This window comes from Mus caroli, chromosome 10, assembly GCF_900094665.2.
Source record: "Mus caroli chromosome 10, CAROLI_EIJ_v1.1, whole genome shotgun sequence".
In the NCBI taxonomy this organism is placed as follows: domain Eukaryota; kingdom Metazoa; phylum Chordata; class Mammalia; order Rodentia; family Muridae; genus Mus; species Mus caroli.
The window spans coordinates 9,243,157-9,248,466 of record NC_034579.1 but is presented as its reverse complement, the minus strand read 5'-3'; positions in this window follow the sequence as shown (position 1 = coordinate 9,248,466).

The window sequence follows — 5,310 nt, the reverse complement described above, 5'->3', positions numbered from 1 at the left end:
CTTTGTAGACCAGGCTGGCCTCGAACTCAGAAATCCACCTGCCTCTGCCTCCCAAGTGCTGGGATTAAAGGCGTGCGCCACCACGCCCGGCTTGAGATCATTTCTTGTGCTGCAAGAGTTGAACTCAGAAAGGTTTTGCCTATGTTTATATCTTGAAGTGTTTTCCTTAAGTAGTTTCAAGGCTTCAGGTCTTGCATTTAGACTTTTGAGTGTGTGTGTGTGTGTGTGTGTTATATGAATGAGTGCAGTGATGCCCATGCCCATGTGTAGCACATGCAGAGGCCAGAGGACAATGTTGAATGTCTCCATCATTCTATGCCTTCCCTTGAAACAGGGTCTCCCACAGCATCTATTGCTTGTTATTTGGGCTAGGTTGGCTGGCTAGAGGGATCTACCTGTCTCTGCTCCTCAACTTACTGTGTTCTTGAATTTGATTTATAAGTACTGTATTGAGAATTTTTGTATCTATATTCATTAGGGAAATTCATGTATGCTTTTCTGTCTTTTAAGAAAGTAATTTGGGGCTGGTGAGATGGCTCAATGGGTAAGAGCACTGACTGCTCTTCCGAAGGTCCTGAGTTCAAATCCCAGAAACTACATGGTGGCTCACACCCACCCATAATGAGATCTGACAACCTCTTCTGGTGTGTCTGAAGACAGCTACAGTGTACTTATTTATAATAATAAATAAATCTTTGGGGGAAAATACTTTTATCTGTTTGGGTATCATGATAATACTGATTAATAATGCAAAAAAGGAATATAAAAATCTGTCAGGAAAAATACTGACTTGTCTGCAAAGGCAAACACATAGGGGTAACATTAGATTTGTCCTCAGTAGCTCAGAAAATCAATAAACTTAAAGGCAAAAGATCCCGGAAACCAAAAGTCAAAGGATAGATGTCAACTTATCAAGTCAATGGAAGCTCAAACCAAGCCAAGTAGCTGTTCTGATATCTGATGGAATAGACTTTGAACTAAGACTAATTAGAAATATAAAAGGGCAACTAAATATTAGTCAAGAGAAAAATCTTTCCAGAAACTAGAATAATTATAAATATATGCATCAATTTTTTTGAGTTCCTGATTTCATAAAATACTTTAAAGCATGAAAGACCAGATTGGTCCTGACACAATAATATAGAGTGAATTTAATACCTCATCCCATCTTTAGCTAGGTAGTTCCAAGCCAAAAAAAAAAAAAAAAAAAAAAAAAATCAATGAAGAAACTTCAGAGCTAAATCAGAACAAAGATCAATTGGATTTAACAAGTAGCTTCTAAATATTCTGTCTAACCTAGAGCCTTTTCTAAAACTAAGCACTTTATTGCCCATAAAACAAGCTTTAACAAATATAAACAAATTGAAATAATTTCTTGTGTCTTATCAGATCATAGTGTAATAAAACTGTTGTTGTTAACAACAAGAGAAACCACAGAACAGACACAGAAGTATAGAGACTGAACAACCTGCTTTTGAGTGATCAATGTGCTGTTGAATGATGTCAGCAAAAAAATGTTTAAAATTCCCGTAATCAAATAAAAATGATAACACAGAGTATTGGGAGCTCTGTGATACAGCTAAGGCATTTCTAAAAGGAATGTTTTAACAGTGAGCACTTACATTAAAAACAAATGAGAAATCATAGGGCTGCAGAGGCGGCTTACAGGTTAAGAACATTTGCTATTCTTGCAATGAATTGGGGTTCTGTTCCCAGCATCCATAGTGCAGCTCACAACCGTCTGTAACTCTAGTCCCAGGGATACACCATTCTTTTCTGGTTTCCATTGGCATTGCATGCACATCATACTCATACATGTAGGTAAGAACACAAAATAAAAACAAACACATCTTCGAAACAATAGAGATCTGGCAAGTTGTTGTTAAAGAGTCTGAAAACCACCACATACACCACTCAGACTGATCTCGGTCAAAAAGGGATGGCTTAATGAACACCACACCCCAGGCTGATCGATCAGGGCCACAGGTCACACTCCAGAGTTGACTATGACATCAAATTAAGATTCTACATGGTTTTTAAGCCTAAAATCCACAAACATCTGTGCCAAGTTATTCCACCGATCAGGATTTAAGGATAGGGGATTTCCTTAGGAACATGTCATTGTTGTACACTTTGTTCCAGGCTTCCACCTCCTCCTCCTCATCATCATCACCATCACCATCACTTTCCAGTGCTTAGAACCAAGTCCTCCAACTCCAGTCAAGTGCTCTTATCCTGCTCCCATTGATTGGGGTATTCAACTGTGGCAGGGGACTTGCCTTGCCTAATATTCATGTCTTAACTTGTTGTGGTGGTTTGAATATGCTCAGTCCAGAGAGTGGCAAGTTATTAGGAGGCGTGGCCTGGTTGGAGTAGGTGTGGCCTTGTTGGAGGAAGTGTGTCACCGTGGGCTTGGGCTTTAAGACCCTCATCCTAGCTGCTTGGAAGCCAATCTCTCCTAGTGGCCTTCAGATGAAGATGTCGAACTCTCAGCTCCTCCTGCACCATGCCTATCTGGGTGCTTCCATGTTCCCATCTTGATGATAATGGACTAAACCTCTGAACCTGTAAGTCAGTTCCAATGAAATGTTCTCCTTATAGGAGTTGCCTTGGTCATGGTGTCTGTTCACAGCACTAAACACTAAGACACTTGCCAGTCAGGATGTCAGTTACCTGGGTAATATGTCTCTTTCTGCCAGGTAGGATGTCAGTTTCCAGGGAGGTCTTGGGAACTTAAACTTTACTCGACCCCTACTCAGAATGGAAGTCTTATTCCAAATAGTTTCTTATATTGATGTGGGTGTCTCTCTTATGTTCAGGCCTATCCCAGGGGCAGCTTATGGAAACAAATAGCATAAAGCTTATTCACAGGTGCAGGAAGTGCTGCTGGGTAGTTGGTTCGGGTCCAAGCTTATTGTGGCTAACTATACAAAGTTGTTCTACTGACTTCCATCATGATTAGTTTCCAAGGGTATGGATCATAACAGAACATGTAATCAACTTGGGTATGGGAAAGTTTCCTAGTAACAGCAGAAACAACATACATATAAGAAAGTTTTCTTATAATATTAATAACAGCACAAAATGGCAGACTAGCCAGGTAACAGTTACATAGTCCTTAACATTTTACACAGGCCTTAACATTCTGTCTAGGACTTAATATTTTACCTAGGCCTGAAGAGGTATAATGGGTTTAATTACAGCATTTAAGAAGCAGAGACAGGCAGATTTCTGTGAGTTTTAAGCCAGCCTGGTATACATAAAAAGTTCCAGGCTTCCACCTCCTCCTCATCATCATCATCACCATCATCATCACTTTCCAGTGCTTAGAACCAAGTCCTCCAACTCCAGTCAAGTGCTCTTCCACTGATCAACACTCCCGGGACTTCTCACCATAATTCATACTACCCAAAGTATGAAACCATAAAGAAAATCAGGCATAGGTTGCCTTAGTCAGGGTTTCTATTCCTGCACAAACATCATGACCATGCAGCAAGTTGGGGAGGAAAGGGTTTATTCGGCTTACACTTCCATACTGCTGTTCATCACCAAAGGAAGTCAGGACTGGAACTCGAGCAGGTCAGGAAGCAGGAGCTGATGCAGAGGCCATGGAGGGATGTTCTTTACTGGCTTGCTTCCCCTGGCTTGCTCAGGCTCTGGCTGCTCTCTTATAGAACCCAAGACTACCAGCCCAGAGATGGCACCACCCACAAAGGACCTTTCCCCCTTGATCACTAATTGAGAAAATGCCTTAAAGTTGGATCTCATGGAAGCATTTCCCCAACTGAAGCTCCTTTCTCTGTGATCACTCCAGCTGTGTCAAGTTGACACAAAACTAGCCAGTACATAGGTATACAACATACTGCTATTCAGACTTAAAAGAAATGGGATTTGGATGGATGTATGCTAGAAGACAGATGAATATTAAAGGTGTTATGCTAAGTGGAGCAAGCCAGTCACAAAAGGACACATTGATATCTGTAAAATATGATGTTTGCTGCAGGCTTGGGAAGAGCATAGGGAGCTAGTGTTTATGGATAGAGAGTTGCAGTCAATGTATTAGTCAGGGTTCTCTAGAGTCACAGAACTTATGGGTCATCTCTCTATAGTAAGCGAATTTGTTATGATGACTTACAGTCTGCAGTCCAATTCCCCAACAATGGTCAGCTGTGAATGGGAAGTCCAAGGATCTAGTAGTTGCTCAGTCCCACAGGGCTAGGAGATTCCAGCAGATGTGCTGGCAAGTAAATACAAGCAGGCAGAAGAAGAGTGAATCTCCCTTCTTCCAATGTCCTTATGTAGGTCTCCAGCAGAAGGTGTGGCCCAGATTAAAGGTGTGTACCACCATGCCTGGATCTGGGACTTGCTTTGTCCCAGGCTGACCTTGAACTCAGAGATCTCCCTGTCTTAGCCTTCTGGGATTCATAGCCACTATGCCCCAAGATATCCATGCCAAGACCCAGGTCATAAACTTGTATCTCCCAGCCTCAAGATCTGGATCACAGGTGAGCCTTCCAATTCTGGATAATAGTTCATTCCAGATATAGTCAAGTTGGCAACCAGGAATAGTCATTTCAGTCAAGAAGATGAAAAAGTTCTGGAGAGGCACAGTCATTGACAATTTCACAACAATATGACTGCACTTGGTGTCCCTCAGCTGTACATCTTAACGTGGTTGCAGCATAAATGTCCTACTTTATCACAGTTTAAAAAAAAAAGATTCATTGTCCTCACGGAGTTATAAAACCAGTGTGGAAGAGAAACGAAGCTCGTGATGATTGTGTGGTGCTGGGATGCAGAGTTACTCCATAGCCAAGGTCTGTGGGAGGTGCTTTGTGCAGTTTAGATGGCTGGACCTTCTGCCCTGGGAGCCCATTAGACACATGGCAGTGTCTCAGACTCATCTGATCAACTGCCTCCTTGACAACTTGACAAACTGGAAGTGTCGAAAATAAAATTCTTAGGATGAGGGTGTGCTCACCGTGTTTGTCTACATGCACTGCTGTTGAGTGTTCACCAGCAAAGACCACTCAGGCATGGGTTTAAGCCAATAGAACGTCTTTGTTAGCCATCTGGTGACTACACTGGATGTTCTGGGATTCACGCCTTTCTCAGGATGAGCTTTTAGGCCTCCCAAACCATGTTCTGGGTGGATATGCTTCAGGCATCAAGAAGAGTTAGCCAAGCCGGGCGGTGGTGGTGCACGCCTTTAGTCCCAGCACTTGGGAGGCAGAGGCAGGCGGATTTCTGAGTTCAAGGCCAGCCTGGTCTACAGAGTGAGTTCCAGGGCAGCCAGGGCTATAGAGAAAC